General features: G+C 36.0%; 1 pseudogene; it reads left to right on the forward strand.

Moving 5' to 3' along the window:
* Nucleotides 1–15,935: 15,935 nt before the first annotated feature.
* On the forward strand, nt 15,936–17,403 carry LOC116139662 (annotated as a pseudogene).
* The last annotated feature ends 6,118 nt before the right edge of the window (nt 17,404–23,521 follow it).

Below are 23,521 nucleotides of genomic sequence, written 5' to 3' on the forward strand. Positions count from 1 at the left end.
AACTAGTGTTTGGAAGTAACGAAACATGCAAGGAATCTCTAAAAAATCATGCACTAAACCTCAAATTCTTTACATTTTCACCTTCAAATCACAATAAATCTACATTTCTAACACTTATTAGGCTCATAAGCCGAAGTGAAGATTCAACCGAAATGCTAGATTGTGAGGTCGCAAAAGTAATTTAAATAAGGTTTTTTTTTTTCTTTCATGTTTTAGAGTCCACACCGATTAAGCACAATCAAGCTTACTGTTTATAAGTAGGCATGTTCAGCCTACTAGTTTATAATAGAGGGTAATCCTCACTCAACAAGGTCTTATTGGGTGAGGAGTCAAGCCCACCTTAAATTCTATCATATATCAGAGCTAGACCTAGTTGAGCTGAGTGTATGACTAGCGATATGGAGTTAGACCAGCAACTACCTCCATCAATAGGAATGACCCAACATATGGGCTTGACCGTGAGGGGGAGTGTTGGAGTCCCACACTGACTAGGCACGCTCAAGCCTACTAATTTATAAAGGTATCATCTCATTCAACAAGTCTTATTGGGTGAGGAGTCAAGCCCACTTAAATTCTATCATATATCAGAGTTAGGCCCAATTGAGCTGAGTGCATGACTAGCGATGAGGGTTAGAGCCACAACTACCTCTACAATAGGAATGACCCAACATTGGGCTTGATCGTGAGAGTGTTGGAGTCTCACACCTATTAGCACACTCAAGCCTACTGATTTATAAGAGGGTAATCATTCCATTCAACAAGGCCTTATGGGGGTGGAGTCAGGCCCACCTCAAATTCTATCACATAGATTTATTGCACCCATTAATGGACTAAAGAAGCTCCACTCTTTATAAGTTTTATAATAATTTTTATTTCTATTAAGTTATTGAAATTAATTTAATTTCCTATCTTTACAACTACTTTTGACACTTCAGATTATCTCATAGACTCTAATTATATATTATATTTTTTTTTTTAGATTGAATATAAATGGGATTTGAAATATGAGATTGTTTGTAGTTACATATAAATTCATTGTTATTTTTTTCTTAAAGTATTAGCATTTTTTGTTAGAGTTGTTGACTACTTCAGCATTAATAGGTTCGCAGATACATTCGAAGGAATCCTTGTAAAAGTAGGTTTACTCTTTTAACCTAGTATATAAACATATTTTTCTCTTGTTATGAGTGTGATAGCAATCATAGAAATTCATTCTTTAAACGGAAAGGTGACACATATTGCAATAATATTGACTAGCTAGACGTAGCCTATTTGGGTGAACTAAGGTAATCGCGCATATATTTTCTCTGTTTATTGTCTGTGATTTGTTTTCCTATTACATTGGTTTCGTTGTTGTCTCTATTTTGTTCAATTTAATATATATTTTTTATTACTTACTCTATTATGCTAATGGGATTATTGTAAGATTTTTTTTAGCTCTAATTTTTCTTAACTTTTAATTTGATTATCTAAAAATTGTTTTTAGAAATATTATGTGGGATGTATAGAGCATAAGTGACGGATTGAAATGTTTACTCCTTTGCAATATTTTAAAAAAAAAAAATTGAACGAAATTTATGAAATTTACGGGGTGTCATAAGAAAAAAAAATAATTTTAAAAATTAGAAATGAACTATCTCAAAAACAAGACTTCTTGTGTCCGTTAGTGCCAAAAATACCACTATTTTTTTTTTTTTTATAATAGAAAAGCTTATTAGGCCCAAGAAACTGAGGTAGTGGCGTTGAGTGATTATCTCGTGGATTGGGCCCAAATGCACAATCATACGATAGATGGCTATACATACAACTCATGCTAGTGAACAAGTCCATCCAATATTTATTCAAAATTCAAGATTCTTTATAAAAAGATACAGAGTCAATAATTAACCAATCAACAAATCAGGAGTAAGCCAGTTCAAATACCCAAAAACTGAGTTAAATAAAAGAGTAATCTGGAAAAAAAAAAAAAAAAAAAATTATGATGTTTTTTCACGTACTTGTTTCTAAAAACAGAGACCAGCTCAGCATATAGTTTGTAAAACAAGCTTAACTAACAATTACTCTAGTAAGTAATGGCAAACAATCGTTAATTACTTGCTCACATGCACAATGCACTAAGACAATTTTAATTGCACTAATAGAAACTTAACTAAACTTTAAGTTTGATGGTGCTCTGTTACTATCATCATGCCCCCTTAAGTAATACTTGTCTTCAAAAAAGTGAAACTTGTCTCTAAGCTGCATGAATCTGGACAAAGGTAGTTAGCTACTGAAATTTAGTGGACACATCACTTTCAATCCTTAAGCAGCACTTTTCTCTTATATATTGTATGTTTATCTTAATATTTTTTGTCACTGTGCCTTTCAAATGCCTTAGATCCTTTTAACAGTTTGTCAGTGAGCTTTTTAGAAGCATTTTGCTACTGACTAAGCATATTTATAGCAAATGAATACGGCCTTGCATGGTCAGAACTGTAAGGCTTCTATAGTATTCAATAAAAGATGGTTGATCAAAGAAGACATTATCATGTGAGGACAATCTGGGAGTGTCACAAGGTTTGGCTTGAACCATATTAGGCTTGAGCAATAATCTTTTGTGTGTAAGAGTTAATCCAATAGGAATCATTTTGCCTCAAAACCAAGGAAACAACTCAGAGATCCTAGGTTTTGAGAGCAATTGCTGATTTAAATCTACAACAACAGCTACAATCCCGGATATCACACATAGTCAAGAAGATATGCCTGCACTTCTTTAAATTCCTAACTCTACTCAAACTAGGAATGCTGATACTAATCAGTTAACTTATGACACTTAAGATTTCTATATACATGGATATGCTTCATTTTGTTTCAACAGTACCTCCTTTAAATCAAGCTCGTGGACAACTATTATCCATATGTGGTTTCTTCGCCCCCCCAACTTTTGTGTCAATTCTGCTTGATCCATTGGCACCACGCATCCTAATTTTCTTATCAATTGATCCATTGCCACAAACATCCACAATCTCGGAATCCGTTTATCATCTAAGAACCTCCTAGAATCTACCACCTACGTGATCTTAGATCTGCCATATTTGACTTAATCTAAAGTGGCTCCCATTTTTTTTTAAAGACTATCATCTAACTCTCATATCGTCAAATGAACCTTTTCCTTTTTGGCCCAGACCGCCGCCTCACCAACTTTAATCGTCAACTTCCAACCGTTAGATTTTTGCCTAACTTTGATTGTATGCGTCGAAAATCTACTTATAGCATTCATAAGGAATGGAATTTAGCATCCATAAGGAATATGAATTTTGCAATCCCACTCTTAATAGAAATAAGAATGAGATCATTTACAATCCTACATCGTAGAATAAATGGGTTTGGGTTTTGGGCTATATAAAAGAGACTAAGTTCGATTGTTATTCATCCAAAAATCAGTTTCTCTTCTACTCCTATTGAAATGATTCTTACCCTATAGTTTAGTGTTTTAGATCTCCTATTGATTTGTGGTGATGATATTGTCCAAATGTTGTAATATTCTTCAGAATAGTGAAGTTTTTCCGTAGTGTCTCTAAGACGTAAGTAACAATACCAAACCTTATTAAATTCTTGGTATTCTTTATTTTTGCATTTATTGTTTGGCCATTTTATTTCTTATCTAGTAGTGTTATTATATATATTCAATACTAGCGTTAGAGTTTGTGGTTCGGCTGAACAACAATATGAGGATGATGCTTTGCCTAACTAGCTTATGATTTAATTATCTGATATGAAAATATCTCTATCCTAAATTGGTTATGATCAGATGTTTGTGTGATATGACGATGCATCTACTCCTGATTGATCGTTGAGCCATGCTATGCTTTTGTGCTCTGTGTTTCTGCCTAATTGGCTCTAATACCACTTGTAGGAATTTTTAATATATAATAACACAAATCAAGCTAACATAAAACAGATGAAGAAAAACCTTTCGTCACATATTTTCTTCTCTCACTTAAATTGACAACTACACTCCTTAAAGGTTAAACAGTTTTCTGTAGTAGATGGAATGGTTCTCAAATCTTGGCGACAAAATTCGGCATGGTTGCTCTTCAACCTAGATGTCGTGATGGTGGAGCATTATCTTTGTTATGTTCATTGTTATAAAGGAAAACTCGTCAAGATAGAGATTTTTGGCATATTGTGATTGTTAGGGCCAAAAATCGTCTTGGCTTGACGAGGTCCAATAGAAATAAACATGTCACGGCCCAAGGCCTCAGCCCAATCCGATTGGGCTAAGCTTAAATCACCTTGTGAAGTACCCACTCTATGAGTTGGGGTTATCCTATAAGTTAGCTAAACTAGGTTTCAGGCCACTAGCTTGCAACAGTCTATAAATGAGAAATCAGAATCTCATTTTATTTTCTCTTCTACTAAGACTCCAAATCTTACTCAAACTATCAAACTTGATCTATAAGGTCAATAATCATATCTCTTTCATGATAGGGATTATCTCCCAAAAAGGACTTAGTGTCCTACTAAGATTCAAAATCTTATTTAAACTATTAAACTTAATCTGATAAGTCAAGAAATGATATTTCTTATTGATATGGATTATCTCCCAAAAAGAGGACTCATGTCCTACTAGGATTCCAACCTCTTGGGTTCACTATAAAAACAGAGGTTTGCTCTCTCATTAGGGGGCATCTCCCATAGTCAATCTACACTACTCAAAACCATCTATTTGCTCTAAGTTTTTGCTCCCAAGAGCCTGACCCTTCACCGTAGTCCTAGCCTGTCCCGCCCGCGCCCCACACACATTGTCCTCCGATGCCCACACAGGTACGTGACCACAAAGTACTGTCCCCCCCCCCCCCCCCCCTCTTAGGGATTTCTTTCGCCTCCCTCACACTCGAACCCAAGACCAAAGGGCTATAATCAATTGGGGAGCATGTTGAGTACCATCAGGCCAGCCTTTTCATTTTCACGCCGGCGCCCCACACAGGAGTTTCTCGCGTGCCCACACTGGTACGTGACTCACAAAGTACTGTCCCCCCCTTAAGGGATTTCTTTCGCCTCCCCATGGCTCGAACCCATGCCCAAGGGCTATAGGCAAATGGGAACACCATGAGTACCATCAGGCTATGGGGAGCGAAAGAAATCCCTTAAGGGAGGGACAGTACTTTGTGAGTCACGTACCTGTTTGGGCACCGCGAGGAACTCTTTGTGGGCCGCGGGCATGACAATAAAAAAAAGGAGGAGGAGTGTGAGGGTGGAATGAACGAAAATAAGGGTTTCAAACCCTTAACACTTTATTTATAGCCACACTTTCCCATTTTGCCTTGCTCTTTCTTAGAAATTCCATCTAATCCCTTAATCAATTCAATAATGCCCTCATTACTAATGCATTCTCTATGAATTCTATCTCTTTTCACTCCCCTAATTTCAATTAATTTTGAGTAAAAAGATCATTTTACCCCTAATGAAAGTTTAAGGGATTTTCTCACATTTTTCTCAAAATACTTTAACAAAAATTCAACTAAGGGCCAACCAACCAATATAACTATATTGACCCAATAAAAGCAAAACAATAAACATTCAAACAATACACCATAACTTAGCTACGTACCTCAGTGGGTTACAATTCTATCCCCCCCTTAAAAGAATTTCGTCCCCGAATCACCAAACACTCCAGGTAACGATTTTGTATGCTTGCTCTACCTCCCTGTGGCCTCTTCTCCCTTGTATTCTCCAAAGGCTTTTACTAATGGAATCTCTTATTCCGGAGCTCTTTAATCCTTCAGTCCAAAATTTGTACTGGACGCTCTTCATACACAAGGTTTCTCCTCTAGGTCAACGTCCTCATTCTCAAGATATGGGAGGGATCACTTACGTACTTTCATAGCATCGGACATGGAAAACATCATGTACCTTGTCCATGCTAGGTGGTAGTGCCAATATGTAGGCCATCTTTCCCACTCGTTGCAATACCTCAATGGACCTACATATCTCGGTGCTAATTTTCCTTTATTACCAAAGCGCATCACTTGTTTGTAGGAAAACTCTCAGAAACACTTTATCACCCACTTGAAATTCAACCCCTTTTCTCTTCAAGTCGGCATACTCTTCGTTGATCTTGGGCTTCTTCATTCTGTTTCTGATTATCTTACATCTTCTATCATTTTCTGAGTCATCTCTGGCCCAAAGAGCGGTACTCAACTCATCCTTTTCACCTACCATCCCAATGTAGTGGAGACCTACATCGTCTACCATACAAAGCCTCGTAAGGCGTCATCTTAATGTGAGACTGATAACTATTATTGTAGGCAAACTCTACTAAGGGTAACATCTCATGCCAAGATACTTATAATCCATACAACAGCCCCTCAAAATATCCAAGCACCTGATTCGTTCTCTCTGTTTGGCCATATGTCTGAGGATGACAGGCAGTGCTGAATGCCAATAGGGTACCCAATTCCTCTTAAACTCATCTATAAAGCTGAAACAAACCTGGAATCTCTATCTAACACTATGTGCTTGGGCACACACATGTAACCTACTATCTCCTTAATATAAATCTGAGTCAACTGATCGTAGTGGTGCTCTCCTTTACTGGAAGGAAACGGGATGACTTGTTACTGATAATCCGTGGATTATACAGTTGACATTAGACTTTTTAGTGATTTCAGGTACTTTCTGGTGTATTTTGATCTGTATTGTTGCTTAATCTTTACATTTTGTGTTTCAGGTTAAAATGGACATTTTGAGCAATAAGGACAAAATTGGAAGTTTTGACTCAGAGTTAACATATCTCAGAAGTTAGGAGAGCTCTGAAGCAGGATAAAGCACGATGAGGCTTGTTCCAAAGAGAGAGCACTGAGAATCGAAGAATCAAGCGAGGAAGCAAGCAGAGTGGCAGTTCTGTAATTTCAGAACTTTTCAGAAGCTTCCGCGATGAAGATTTGTCCTTCCACGGCGCAACGTACGCCAGACACTAACAAGTCTGCTTCTTTCTTCGCCGCGGCGAGATTCTTCTTCGCCGCGACAACATCGTATTTCCAGTTTTGTAAAACGCACAGTTTTACTTTGTGCGTGTTTTTCTTAGAAATTTGGGGCAAGGTAAAAAGAAACACTTAACCTTTTTGCCAGTGTCATCCAGGAAGTAGGGTTAGCAACTTTTACATTGTCTTTGATTAAGCTTGGAGAGATTTAGCGATTAGAAGGGTAAAGATTGATTTGAACCAAGGGATTCATCATTTGGGGAGATTTCTATCCTCTCTCTTACTTTTCATTATGTTGACTTGACTATTATCGTAATTACTTGTAGTTTTATTAGCTATGAACTAACCCATTTGGGTTAGGGTTTGATTGTATTCAGATTTCTAATGGGTTAAATATTGATCATGTTATGTTCATATGACTATGCTTTGATTGTGTGGTGCTCTAAGTTTTAGGCTTTTTGTGATGAACAGATGAGATTGAGAAATGAATCATGTTAGCGTCTTGGGTAATCACCATTATAGTAGTGATGCTAGAGATAGATTCAAGAATTAATGAATCATTGTAGGATTCTTATGCTTAATGAGTTTGGAATTGTTAACTTTCAAATTGTTGGGTGCGGAAAGTTAAAAAGGAAGAATAGGAAAACATAGCTAAGAAGGTATGTTTAACACCTTAGGGAGTTTGGTTTACAACCAATGTATATGAATGGTGATGTAGTGTAATTTTTAGGTTTACCCATAAAATCCGAATGAAGTCAAAACCCTACCCGTTTTAATTGAATTGATTTTTATCCGTGTTTTACCTCTCGCATTCTTAGTAAATTCGCGTTTAGTAATTTTGTTTTAGTACTAGGTTAAATTGCTCCAATTACCAAAAGATTTCGGTTGCTTCAACTTGAAATGGTAGAATACTAGTGCTAGCTAACATCCTCAGGGAACGATACTCACTCATCATTATATTACTGAGTGATTAGTATACTTGCTGCATATTCATGTTGTAGGAAACACGCCATCAAGTTTGGGCGTCGTCGTCGGGGACTGTTTAAGTTAACATTGAGTTTTTCTATAGTTAGCTAGATTGGAGTTTTTATTTTTGTTTTTAATTTTTAGTTGGTTTGTGATCTCACTTCCTTCAATTTTTTTTTTTGCAGTTTATGCGACGAACGAGACGTCAATCAGTGTTCCTGTTGATCCTGAGATTGAGAGAACCGTTAGACGAGTAACAGAGAGAGAAGAGAAAGAGAGGATTAGTTGTAGAAGCAGAAGAAATAGTTTTGAAATGGCTGACCAGAAAACAGGACACTAAGGGATTTTCAGTTCCCACAGTGAATGGTAGTGGGTCGATTATTACTAGACCTACGGTGCAGCAAACAACTTCGAGATCAAGCCGGCAATCATCCAGATGATCCAGCAGTCGGTTAGATTTCATGGTGATTTGAAGGAAGATCCGAATCAGCACATTGCAATTTCTTGAAATTTGTCCACTTCAACTCGAACGAGTGTCGATGACGCTATAGGCTGCGGTTATTCCCATTTCATTGGGAGATAAAGCCAAGGGGTGTTAATAGCATTACCACCGGGAACATAACAACTTGGAATGATCTAGCACAGAAATTCCTTACCAAGTTCTTTCCTCCAGCTAAACAGCAAAATTGAGAAATGATATCACATCATTTCTACAAGATGATTCCGAGTCATGTATGAGGCTTGGGAGATACAAGGAGTTAATGAGGAATGTCCACACCATGGTTCCAGTTGCCTTCAAGTCCAAACTTTTTACAATGGATTGTGGGTATGTGCAAACCATGGTGGATGTAGCTTCAGGAGGGGCCTTGCGAATAAGACACCAGAAGAGGCCTATGAGTTGCTTGAGGTTTTGGCGAGCAACAACTATCAAGACCAATGAGAGAGCAACAACAAGGAAATCTTCAGGTCTTCATGAAGTTGATGCCTTGACAAAACCCTTTAGGGATTCCCATGGGCACGTTACCTTCCTCTAGTAACACCACCATAGTGGGGGCGTTCTCATACTCTCCTCCCCCATCTATCTCTCCCTGACTGTTCCCACTTGACTCGGAGCTCGACATCGTACTCAGACGACAAACCTTCCTCACTGCGAAACACTTGGTCAGATAGGCCAATCGAATGATTAAATAAACTTTCATCTAAGGATGAAACTGCACCTTACCCCAAAAAAATTTCCACTCGGCTCAGTCAACCACTTCAGGCATGCCGAAAGGTGATAGTGAGTAAATCGACTCCTCATTCTCCCACAAACCAAACTCAAAGTTTCCAAAAATTTTCCCAGCAACGCCTACACTCCTAAATCCAAATCCTTCAAAGCTTTTTCTCCCACAATTTCGAAAAACTTAACCAAATCACCCCAAAAACTTGTCCTAATCTTGGAACCTAACGAGATCTAGACATATCTTCCATGAACTCCGGAAAGAACCGAAGAGACCAAAAAAGAAAAGCTGAACGCTGGACTGCTCAAAGAAAGACGATCCTAAAAACTTGCCTAAATTGACTCTAAAGTAAAAGGAAAGCAAAAGCAAAAACAAAGAAGACAATTTTTGTGAAGTAAAAGAGAATTACCATGAACAATCACTGAAAACTCTTGAAAAAATTTCGACGGCGATTAAAGAAAACTTTTTGAAAGAAGTAGAAAACGAAGTGATGACGAAGATGAACAGTCGCCAGCGAGTTCCTTCTCTTTCTAATCACCCAACCTGCCATGACAACATGTGCAGCAACCAATTGGCTGCGACTATTTGATTTCCCACTTAAAAGAAAGAAGAAATCCTAATCTTACACGTGTAATACGATAGGTGTTAGTCACTGATGGGGTTTACGCAACGGAAAACAAAAATAAAATCCCAATCAACAACATTGAACCCAAGAACCTTCTGCCCAATTTACGTTATTTACATATGAAATGATATTGAATATAAAATTTCCAGATTTCATGCCAACGTTGTTAGTGTATATTAGTGTATGCCCTAGAAACCATTCATGTTGTCAGTTTTAGAGCATTTTGTCTTGTGTCTATATATCATAAACAATAGAAGAAAGAGTTCTTCAATTCATATATGTAAATTGCTTCCTTTATTCAGTCATGCATTTAAAATAAAGTATGTATATGAATAGTCCAGATGATTCATTTAATTGGTAAATGAATTATTGAAAAGGGTTCCCTACGGAAGCAATATAATTTGGGCAACTATATTGCATGCTTCCGAAAGATATCATGAGTTGATATAAGTACGGATGATGATGATAGTTATGTCATTGAGGCATTGGTATGGATTAGTGATTGGTGAACTGTTTTTCGCACGTGACCGAATAACGACAAATCACTTGGAAAAGCATGTAGTCAATGATTTATCATTTGGTTATATCAATGCACGTTGTAGTTCTTTGACCTGAGACATTGTGGTCGGATCTAATAAGGATGCGTATGGTTTATACGGTGTATAAGTACGAGACTAGTCATGTTTCGTATGATAAAGCCTATTTGATCATGCTTTGTTCATATGCAGAAACGAACGATGGTCAAGAAGGGATCCATTGACTCGGAAATATTAGGAGTACCGCTGACTCCATCTGAATTCGAGTTCCTGATCGAACGTCAATAAATGTCAAAAATCAGAATCTCTGGCTAGAGTCTATTATTAGTCATACAAAAGCAAGTTTGTGATGACGAGTTCCGGACATATTGATCGCTGATCTGGTAGAAGATCGAGTTTAGGATTTTGACGTTCCATGAATCCATGCTCGATCAGGACATATCAATGAAGGGACTTTACCTGCATGGTACATATGATCTGAAATGGGTTCAATGAAGTATTTCTTCATCGTGGTTTAGGGATTATGGCACATTACTGGATATTTACCATAGTCACTGGGCTTCCGGATAGGTTTCCGGATTCATCTAGAACCGACTCACGGCTAATCCACGGTGGACCTACATGGTCACACCAATAGCCTTGAGAAGTTAGAGAAGGATGAGAGAGAGAAATGATTATCCGAAGAGGGCTAGCACCTTCCGAGGGTAATGACGGGATTTCTATGGTAATAGTTACATAGAAAATTGTTTGTGACATTTTAAGGGTTAAAATGGTCAAGCAATAATTAATTATATTTAATTATTATATCTTAAAACGTTAAGATAAATGAGATGAACTAATATAACCTTTTAATAGTTATAGGGCAAAAGGGTTAACTAATGGGTTGTTGATGTAAACTAGTTTAGTTTACATGGACCCTTGAATAATATTAATTATTCAAAGGGTGACATAATAAATACTTGGGCTCCCTTTTAAATAAGATTTTATTGGGGCTTGAAAGTGAAAAACAAATAATTACAAAATTGGCCAAGTATATATAAATGCAAATGGTGGCATTTTAGATCATTATTCACTTTGTTCACTCAAAAAGCAAACTAAAAGCTCTCTCCTTAGCCACGCGGCCACTCTCTAACTCTCTCAAGATGGTGTTAAAGTGTGGAGGTCTCATCATTTTGAGTCTTGTCTTCATCAACCCAAAGCAAAGGAGTAGGTATAATGTTTTTCCATGCTTTGTTTGAAAACATTTTTTTTTTTTTTTTTAATCCGACCTTTCATGCTTTCATTCTTCATTTCTGCCACTCTTCATGCATGTTGTTCTTTCAAGTGTTTGGAGGTTCATTCAATCGATACGAATCGCTCACACTCTAAGATAATAGTGAACTCTCGGCATCCACATGAAGACAGGATGGCGATCGACTTGCGGTCTCAAGTGCTAGCAAGACACACAAGCAAAAAAGATGCAGAATTTTTCTTTAAGAAAAATTCTCTTCTCCACCAAGTGAAAAACGTGAGAGAGAGTGAGGTGAGTGGCTTGGATTTAATTAATGTGTTCTCCTTTTTTTTATTTTAATTTTAAGTTGCCTTTTATATGCAACAAAAATTAAAACCCTGATCTAATTAGGAATAAATTTATTCTATGACTAGAATAGTAAATCCTCATTACCAAAGAAGGTAATAATCCACATCGCATCTTATTCAAATTCAAATATGATTTTCTAATTTATATATTATCTTTATTAATATCATCAAATATTAATATTAAATAATATTTAAATATATGAATATATTTAAATACATAATCTTACTAATTTTAATTTCAATATGAAATTAAATATAGGCAATGACCTCAGTAAATTCAATTGCACTATGAGATTACCAAAATGTCTTTCATCTCAAAAGACAAAAATATATTTTCCATCATAAATGACGAAAATACCCTTTCATCACAAATGACGAAAATACCCTTTCTCACAATTAATCATTAATCTGTCTTCTATGTGTGACTCGAAGGCTCCTCATCATATCGACAGTGAGTAATCTCGCGATTGTCACCAATCAATCGTCTCACTAAACACAGACCAAGATTGGCCTCTAGCAAGGCATCATGGCCACTCGATAGATTCAGATTCAACGAAACAACTTGCCTATCAACAATATGGTTACTGTGCAATCCGATCCTTTCATCATCTGTTATCTCATCGCGGCTGAGGTATAGAAATAGTGTCAACCTTAGTTATCTTCGATATCTTTGCATTCAGTTACTAGACCAATGATCGGAATAATAAATTGTACTGAGCAACAACTCAATCCCACTATGGCCACAACTTTAGTATCATTGTCATTCACTGAATTACGCAGTGAGATAACTTCACCCATACCCGGGAGTGATGAATCATTTGTTGATCCACCATAGTCTTGATACACCTCTCAATGCAGCCAATCATTACTGTATTGATAGCTCTGAATAGAACTATGTTAGGCTGGTGTCAAACTACACCAATCGGTGTACAGGACACTTCGGTGATCCCAAGTCTAAGGATCACATGCACAACCATTTGTTAAAGGATTTATTCTATAGACACTAGGGTTACCATCTATATGGAATCCTCATGTGGGTCTATCCAGTGAACTTATCTACAGCAAGCACCCATGTATCGCACCAGGTTGTCGACACACAACCTTGACAAGTGAGATTAGTCACTGTCTTTCGATAGGGTCGTTCAACACTATGATAGCCTTATTGTATTATATGTATCCTTGGTCAGAATAATACTAGGGCTACAGACATTTCTAGAATGACCACCATATATGATCATAGGGTTCTCACTATCAAGATTTAAAACACTTGATACCCTCGTCACGGTTCTACCATCCTAAAGACATATGTCAATACACACAATTATGATTTACATGATATAGAAGAAAACTGCCTTTTATTAATTAATAAACATTATTTTAGAAAGTCAATTCTATAATAATTGATTGGCTCTAGGGCACTTACTCTAACAATAAGACTGCCTTAGGAACCATAACGTCTCGTCTCCCGCTCAAAACATAGGTAACCCTACCGTTGACATGTCTCGCTCTCCTAATAACACCCAATCGCACTTAGACGAAGCTCGACTCGACCAAGCAAACTGACTCGTCTCCCAATCTGAGAAACAGATAAGACCTCTTTAGAGCAAAGAATGCGTAGCCACTCGGCTTGACACGCTGAATAAACTAATTCCCTATCATTCAGATCGGTTTAGCCGACTGAACGAACTTAGCTTTAAGAGATGTTTCTTGTAGTCAATCGCTCAGCTCAGTCGACCAAGTGGACGTAACTGCTAGTAAAATGCCACACACTCTAGTACTTGGCTCGACCAGCTAAGTAGACTCAATTACACAAATTTGCAAGAATATAGTCAACAATCTCCTCACAATTTCTCCAAGACAAGATGTCTCGCTCAGCCAATAGGGGTACTCGACCGACCCCACCTCTTTGTCCGGGTAACTTCCATCCGACCATCTACTCTGCAAGCTAAAGATGTTTTAACTTAGAGAGTGGGAGGCTAACTATGGCGGTCTAAAATCATACGAGGCCCAAACAAGAATGTTCCATTACATCGGCCCAAGCATTGTGATCCAATTTCAGTTGGATCAACACCAAAGCTTGTGACTTGGGCCAAACCACGACCTCCAGATCAGCTTTCTTCTAAAATGGGTGATTCCAGCGGCCCACATAAGGCCAAGCTTTCTAGACCAAGGTAAGTAACATTCTTCTTGTTTTACTTTATCCTAATTCACCCAATATTCCGTATCTTAGGCAGATTAGGAATCCTATTACTATTGAGTCAAGTGAATCAGTATCCTTCCTATTTACGAGACCTTTATCCTAAGGATTCAGAGTCCTATCAAGATACAAAGACCCAACAACTACTATATAAACAGAGGTCGCACCTTGTTAGGCATTTAGCCTCAATATCCCTACCAAGACCCAAGCTCTTATCCTAAGGCTATCCTACCATGCTGTGGTTCTAGTCTCTGACTCGCCATCAGTAACTCTTCTTCCCTTACCTTCACTAAATTGGCTCATTCAGCCTTAGTGACTTGAGTATCGGGGTGCCTACGACGACACAACACTAGTGTCCAGTAAGCTCATGCTTGTTTGCTTTGTGCAGGGACAGTGAATTGCCAGTGACTTACCCTCACGGGATCCGACCCTACTTCCGCAACTGTAGATTTGCATCTACATGTCCTATTCTATTTCCTTTTTAATTTAATATGTGGAGATATAATTAGTATTCATCAAACCCTTCCACAGGAGGGAGCCTACAATACAAAAAGAAGAAGAAAAGTAAAGTAACATTAGTGGATTCATCTTTCTTTGTCATGGAAATAGACCTATCAAGTCAATAAAGAGAAAAAGACATTGGAGGTGCAAATGTTATTCAGTGGTGACGGAGAAACTGAAGGAAGATTCATTGAACATTATTCCATGCTGACGTTTAGAAAAATTGAACATATTACGCAAAAAGTAGAAAAGAATGGGAAATGAGACACTTATAAAAAGGGGAACGAAACTTCATTTCATTCTGAACCGCCCATTCTCTTTCTGTTTGTGTTTTGTTATTTTCAATCTCCTACATTAAGAGACATGGAGAATAATCAGGATAAACAGTCATCAGGATCGAGAAACCTACAACCATTCATGAGTGTGCTCAGTCCAGGGATAATGTTGGGTTTCAGAAGCTACTACAGGACAACCCATCTCTTCTCAATGAAAGAAATGCAATGTAAGATTAATTTTTAGTATTCTTTTTATTTTTTATGAAAATGTATCCACTTTTAGAGCATATTTTAATTGATGGTCATAATTAGATGATCTCTATTAATCTAATTTCATCTAATCTTGGAAGTAGCCGTTAGATAATGAAACCATTACGTGTCATTAGTCCTTAAAAAATTACATAAAATTACATAAACATGAACTTAATAAGAAAGTAAAAGGTATTGGACAAGAAATTAAGGGGAAAAAAACAGTTTCTTAGCAAATAAGTTAATTATATTTAAAAAAATGAGTGAGCAGCAAGTGTTTTATGTTCTAATTTATGTATTCTTTTTCATTTTGGTTTAAGTGCAGATATCAGGACACATCCCCTTCATGTTTCTGCTGGTAACAACATGACAGAATAGTTAAATGTCTGCTTGAATGGAAGGGGAACGATAAGTTGACTTAGAAGCAAAGAATATGGTATGGAAATTTATGAGATATTTTTTATTAATTTTCCGGAGAGAAAACTAATCTGTGTACTGTATGAGACTGGATGAGAGGAGTCCTATTTGAATTGTTTGGTCTTAAGAATAGGACTTAGTGACGGATCCATAAATTTATGTGATTAAATTTTAATATATAAAACAACATTGCATTAATATAATTCTATGTTTATTGACGCTATCAATTATTTTTAAATAATTATACTATTAAAACACGAATTCTTAAAAAAAAAATCTTCTTTATTAATAATTTTAATTCAAACTTAGGGCAAGTCAATTTAAACTAGGCATTTAAGTTGGGTATTGACCTCCTTAAGAATTAGGTTAAGCTCCAACTTAACTTATCTGTCTCAAATTTTGGAGTATGGAGAAAACTCCAATGCACTTGGCAGCATCCCTCTCAAAAATCCCAGAAAGTGGGAAGTTGCGTGAGTATTAAACTCTTATCAAGAAGAGCAACGGAAGAAAAAGGCATGGAAGCAGTGAGCAAGGAAAAGAAAAGATGGATGCTCTGAAAAAGAGTTATCATATATTGTGGGCTTGGATGAACTGAAGATGCAACTTCGGAAATGGGCAATGGCAGCTTTTGGATAAGAGACGCAAAGCCCCGGACTGCAAGTTGGCACTGGAAGACTTCTCATATGAATTTTCTGGAAATCCTGGAACAGGTGAAATTGCTCCCTATAGTCTTATGAAATTTAAATCCACTTGATATATTTTGTTACTTAAATAAAATTTAAATTAATTGATTTTTTCATATCGGATAGGTAAGACTATGGTGGCTCGATCCTTGGAAGACTACTCATAGTGAGGGAATTTTGCTAGTGATAAAGTAAAAGAAGTTCAACGGACAGATTTAGTGGCTAAATATATTTGGTCAAACTGGACCACAGACAAGGAAGAAGGTAAACACTTAGCCATTAAGAAAATAAATCATATTTTCGATTTTGTATGAGTTAATTTCTAAAATAGCTCTTCTTCTTCTTCTTCTTTTATACAGACAAATTTCTTTCCTTCTTCCAAGATTATTCTTTAATAAGTTGTTTTGCTGCTTTATAGCTTTTGGCACAAGCATCTGCCTGCATCTGCCTCAACTTTAATTGATAGGGACTTAATATCTTAAGGCTCTAAGCTCTAAGTTGTTTTGCTGTTTTTTTATTAATTGACATTTATAATAATATTTGTTCTATTAAGTCGTTATATAGCAAAGATACTTTCATATGATTAATTTTGTTGGGTTAAAGAAAAGATTTACTAATAAAATGATTTGCATCACCTTCTATATTATATTATATATCGAGGATTTAACAGACTTGTGCCCAATGGGGTAAATAGCTCCATAGGACCGTGTCTCCGGCCCGGATATATATGGTTTATTTAAACAAAGTAATGTACATCTAAATTTCGTGCACAGATCAAAGAAGCAGGAGGAGGAATTATTTTGTGGGATGAAGCTTATCGACTAATTCTAGGACAATGGGAAAATATCAGTCATATTTGCTGGCTACTGTGAACCAATGAACGCGTAATATCTTCAATGAAGGTTTCTGCAGAAGGGTCACTAACATTTTTAAGGGTCTCCATATCAAGATGAACAATCAATCAGAGGATAGTGGTTACATGGGTTTAAATTACATTCTTCCTGTAGTGTAGATGTCATTGCAAAGCTAATAAAGAGACAGACAACATAATTGCAGCGTATGAAAAAAATGGAGGTTTAGTGGATATATGCTGAATAACGCTAGAGGAATTTAGATCTTAGGATTAGTGCTAATTGTGTGGAGACTGGTGAATTGCTTACTATCAAATTAGACGATTTGAAGCAGCCATAAGATTTTTACCCCAATAGATGTTTTATCTTCTGATGAATAAGTGTTTTGGGCTCAGTATCATTTTAACTTGTGTATTAGTCGAAGTTTTAATTTGTATTTGAATACTATTTTGAAGTATTGGGATGTTAGAAATCTCAACTATTTCTTTGTCATTCCTATCTTATATGATGCCAAAAACTTGTTGAGAAAACAAAGAAGTCTAATCCGCAAGTGCACGAATCGCAAGTAGTTTAGTGTGCAAAGCAAGGGTCGATCCCACAGGAAGTTGGGAGCTATTAATTAATTTAATATTGTGCAAAAATCAACTAAGATATGAAATCAAAAGAAATAAAAAAAGGACCAGCAACCTAAATTAATAAAATCACAATAAAAACAGTAAAAACGCTAAAATACCAAATATAACAAAAATGAAAGCTAAATTAAAATCAACAAATGGGCAACGGTCTAGTGTATCCAATTTCACCGTAATCATCATATTCTATGTATTAACCTAACCAACATTTTTTCAATCCAAATCTTAGAGTCGATACTCACCAAAATAGGTATTATCATGGGCAATCGGATTTAACCTAATATTTTCATCAATCAAACTAGCTAGTGACGTATAGCCTAGTCCAATTACGAAAACCCATTAAGCACAAGAGTACCCAAACGTTCACAAACCAATTTACATCTGTCGAAGGTGTCACACAAACATAAATCAATCATCCATAAGATAATTTTGGATTAGCAGTGGCATATAGCCTAATCCCAAATGCATACAATTAATTAACCGAAAATTAAAGTTGATCAAACAATAATAACGATCAATCAATTCAGCAATCTAGAATGAAACTAAGACATATTGGATCAATTAAACAATCAATTAGAATAAAACATAAAGTAATCAAATTGGGTTACATGGATACACTGAATGAATTAGTTACACATAATCACAAGAAAGGAACTTGATTTACCATGACCATTTGGATGACAAATCCACAAAAAATGATCAAGACTTGATCCCTTCTAGCCAAAAACCCTTCTCAAAGTTTCCCAAAATGTTTACAAATGTGTTTAGCTAAAAGCTGCCAAAAATATGAACTAAAGTTGCCTTTTATAGAAATTACACGTGATGGCATTTTTGTAATATTGGCAAACAAAATTAGGATTGGAAATGCGAATATTTTGCCAAATTAGCATTTGCGCTACGATATGGTTGAATGGCGCCGGGCACGCTTCTAGGTGATATTCTTCGTCAAAAACCCAATCCATGCCACGGCACAATTGAATAGCATTGCCGGTGCCATTTGGATTTTGCCAATTTGTGTTGCGGTGCTGAATGTCTTCGCTATGGCACAACCTGGATTTCATTTTCACACTGCAGCGCGACTTGAAATTCACTCTTTTTTCTCGCCTGATTTATCCATACTCGAACTGGTCCAGGTGTTCGGACACCAACACAAGCAGGAATAATCTATCTTTTTGCACCTAAATACCTGAAATACAACAAAACTAGTGATTTTGGAAGATAACGAAACATGCAAGGATCTCATAAAAAAATCATGCACTAAACCCAATTCTTTACATTTTACATTCAAATCACTAAATAAATCTACATTTCTAACACTTATTGAGGCTCATAGAAGCCGAAGTGAAGATTCAACCGAAATGTAGAATTGTGAGGGTCGCAAAAGTAATTTAAATAAGTGTTTTTTTTTTTCTTTCATAGTTTTAGAGTCCTACACCGATTAAGACAATCAAGCTTACTGGTTTATAGTAGGCATGTTAAGCCTACTAGTTTATAAAGGGTAATCCTACATTCAAAAAGGTCTTATTGGGTGAGGAGTCAAGCCCACCTTAAATTTATCATTATATCAGAGCTAGAACAGTTGAGCTGAGTGTATGACTAGCGAAGAGGAGGTAGACAGCAAACTACCTCCATCAATAGGAATGACCCAACATATGGGCTTGACCGTGAGGGGGAGTGTTGGAGTCCCACACTGACTAGGCACGCTCAAGCCTACTAATTATAAGAAGGGGTAATCATCTCATTCAACAAGGTCTTATTGGGTGAGGAGTCAAGCCCATCTTAATTCTATCATATATCAGAGTTAGGCCCAATTGAGCTGAGTGCATGACTAGGCATGAGGAGGTAGAGCCAGCAACTACCTCATCAATAGGAATGACCCAACATAGGGCTTGATCGTGAGGGGGATGTTGGAGTCTCACACCTATTAGGCACACTCAAGCCTACTGATTTATAAGAAGGGGTAATTATTCCATTCAACAAGGCCTTATTGGGTGTGAGTCAGGCCCACCTCAAATTCTATCACATAGATTTATTGGCACCCATTAATGGACTAAAGAAGCTCCACTCTTTATTAAGTTTTATAATAAAATTTTTATTTCTATTAGTTATTGAAATTAATTTTAATTTCCTATTCTTTACAACTACTTTTGACACTTCAGATTATCTCATAGACTCTAATATATATATATATATTTTTTTTTTAGATGAATAATAAAAATGGGATTTGAAATATGAGATTGTTGTAGTTACATATAAATTCATGTTATTTTTTTCTTTAAAGTATTAGTAGCTTTTTTGTTAGAGTTGTTGACTACTTCAGATTAATAGGTTACGCAGATACATTCGAAGGAATCCTTGTAAAAGTAGGTTTACTCTTAACCTAGTATATAAACATATTTTCTGTTATGAGTGTGAAGCAATCATAGAAATCATTCATTGTAAACGAGAAAGGTGACACCGTATTGCAATAATATGACTTAGCTAGACGTAGCCTATATTGGGTGAACTAAGGTAAACGCGCATATTATTTTCTGTTTATTGTCTGTGATTTGTTTTACTATTACATTGGTTTCGTTGTTGTCTCTATTTTGTTCAATTTAATATATATTTTTGGTATTACTTAACTCTATATGTAATGGGATTATTTGTAAGGATTTTTTTTAGCTCTAATTTTTCTTACTTTTAATTTGATTATCTAAAAATTTGTTTTAGAAAATATTATGGTGGGATGTAAGAGCATAAGTGACGAGATTGAAATGTTTACCTTTGCAATTTTAAAAAAAAAAAAATTGAACGAAATTATTGAAATTTACGGGGTGTCATAGAAAAAAAAATAATTTTAAAAATTAGAAATGAACTATCTCAGAAACAAGACTCTTGTGTCCGTTAGTGCCAAAATACCACTATTTTTTTTTTTTTAATATATGAAAAGCTTATTAGCGCCAAGAAACTGAGGTAGTGGGCTTGAGTGATTATCGTGGATTGGGCCCAAAGCACAATCATACGATAGATGGCTATACATACAACTCATGCTAGTGAACAAGTCCATACCAATATTATTCAAAATCAAGATTCTTAAAAAGATACAAGATCTAATATTAAACCATCAACAAATCAGGAGTAAGCCAGTTATCAAATACCAAAAACTTGAGTTAAATAAAGAGTAAATCTGGAAAAAAAAAAAAAAAAAAAATTATGATGGTTTTTTCACGTACTTGTTTCTTAAAACAGAGACCAGCTCAGCTTATAAGTTTGTAAAACAAGCTTAACACAATATATCTAGTAAGTAATGGCAAACAATTTCGTTAATTACTTGCTCACATGCACAATGCACTAAAGACATATTTTAATTGCACCTAATAGAAACTAAACTAACCTTAAGTTGATGGTGCTCTGTACTATCATCATGCCCCTTAAGTAATACTGTCTTCAAAAAAAGTGAAACTTGTCTCTAAGCTGCATGAATCTGGACAAAGGTAGTTAGCTATTGAAATTTAGTGGACACATCACTTTCAATTCCTTAAGCAGCCACTTTTCTCTATATATTGTATGTTTATCTTAATATGTTTTGTCACTGTGCCTTTCAAATGCCTTAGGATCCTTTTACAAGTTTGTCAGTGAGCTGTTTAGAAGCATTTTGCTACTGACTAAGCATATTTATAGCAAATGAGATATACGGCTTGTCATGGTCAGATACTGTAAGGCTTCTATAGTATTCAATAAAAGATGGTTGATCAAAGAAGACATTATCATGTGAGGACAATCTGGGAGTGTCACAAGGTTTGGCTTGAACCATATTAGGCTGAGCAAATAATCTTTTTGTGTGTAAGAGTTAATCCAATAGGAGATCATTTTGCCTCAAAACCAAGGAAACAACTCAGAGATCCTAAGGTTTTGAGAGCAAATTGCTGATTTAAATCTACAACAAAAGCTAATCCCAGGATATCATCTACATAGTCAAGAAGATATGCTGCAATTCTTTAAATTCCTAACTCTACTCAAACTAGGAATGCTGATACTATAAGTTAACTTTGCACACTTAAGATTTCTATATACATGATATGCTTCATTTTGTTTCCAACAGTACTCCCTTTAAAAAAGCTCGTGGACAAACATATTATCCATATTGTGGTTTCTTCGCCCACCCAACTTTTGTGCAATTCTGCTTGATCCATTGGCACCACGCATCCTAATTTCTTATCAATTGATCCATTGCCACCAAACATCACAAATCTCGGAATCCGTTTATCATCTAAGAACCTCCTAGAATCTACCACCTACGTAGATCTTAGTCTGCCATATTTGACTTAATCTAAAGGGCTCCCATTTTTTTTAAAGACTTATCATCTAAACTGCTCATATCGTCAAATGAAACTTTTTCCTTTTTGGCCCAGACCGCCGCCTCACCAACTTTAATCGTCCACTTCCAACCGTTAGATTTTTGCCAACTAATGATTGTATGCGTCGAAAATCTACTTATTAGCAATTCAAAGGAATAGGAATTTAGCAATCCATAAGGAATATGAATTTTGCAATCCCACTCTTAATAGAAATAAGAATGAGATCATTTACAATCTACATCAGGTAAGATAAAATGGGTTTTGGGTTTTGGGCTATATAAAGAGACATAAGTTCGATTGTTATTCATCCAAAAATCAGTTTCTCTTCTACTCCATTGTAAATGATTCTTACCCTATAGTTTAGAGGTTTTTAGATCCTCCTATTTGGGTATTGGTAATATTGTCCAAATGTTGTAATATTCTTCAAGAATAGTGAAGTTTTTCCGTAGTGCCTAAGACGAAGTAACAATACCAAACCTTATTAAATTCTTGGTATTCTTTATTTTTGCATTATTGTGGCCATTTATTTCTTATATAGTAGTGTTATTATTATATTTCAATAACTAGCGTTAGAGTTTGTGGTTCTGCTGAACAACAATATGATGATGATTCTTTGCCTAACTGCTTATGATTTAATATCTGATATGAAAATATCTCTACCGAATTGGTTATGATCAGTTGTTTGTGGATATGCGACGCATCTCACTCCTGATTTGATCGTTTGAGCCATGCTATGCTTTTGTGCTCTGTGTTTCTGCCTAATGGCTCTAATACCACTTGTAGGAAATTTTTAATAATATAATAACAACAAAATCAAGCTAACATAAAACAGATGAAGAAAAACCTTTCGTCACATTATTTTTTCTCTCACTTAAAATTGACAACTACACTCCTTAAAGGAGTTAAACAGTTTCTAGTAGTAGATGGAATGGTTCTCAAATCTTGGCGACAAAATTCGGCATGGTTGCTCTTCAACCTAGATGTCGTGATGGTGGAGCATTATCTTTGTTATGGTCATTGTTAAAGGAAAACTCGTCAAGATAGAGATTTTTGGCATATTGTGATTGTTAGGGCCAAAAATCGTCTTGGGCTTGACGAGGTCCAATAAGAAATAAACATGTCACGGCCCAAGGCCTCAGCCAATCCTGATTGGGCCTAAGCTTAAATCACCTTGTGAAGTACCACTCTATGAGTTGGGTATCCTATAAGTTAAGCTAAACTAGGTTCAGGCCACTAGCTTGCAACAGTCTATAATAGGAAATCAGAATCATTTTATTTTCCTTCTACCAAGACTCCAAATCTTACTCAAACTATCAAACTTGATCGATAAGGTCAATAAATATATCTCTTCATGATAGGGATTATCTCCCAAAACAGGACTTAGTGTCCTACTAAGATTCCAAATCTATTTAAACTATAAACTTAATTGATAAGGTCAAGAAATGATATTTCTTTATTGTATGGATTATCTCCCAAAAAAGAGGAC

Source organism: Pistacia vera, unplaced genomic scaffold (genome assembly GCF_008641045.1).
Source record: "Pistacia vera cultivar Batoury unplaced genomic scaffold, PisVer_v2 Contig357, whole genome shotgun sequence".
In the NCBI taxonomy this organism is placed as follows: domain Eukaryota; kingdom Viridiplantae; phylum Streptophyta; class Magnoliopsida; order Sapindales; family Anacardiaceae; genus Pistacia; species Pistacia vera.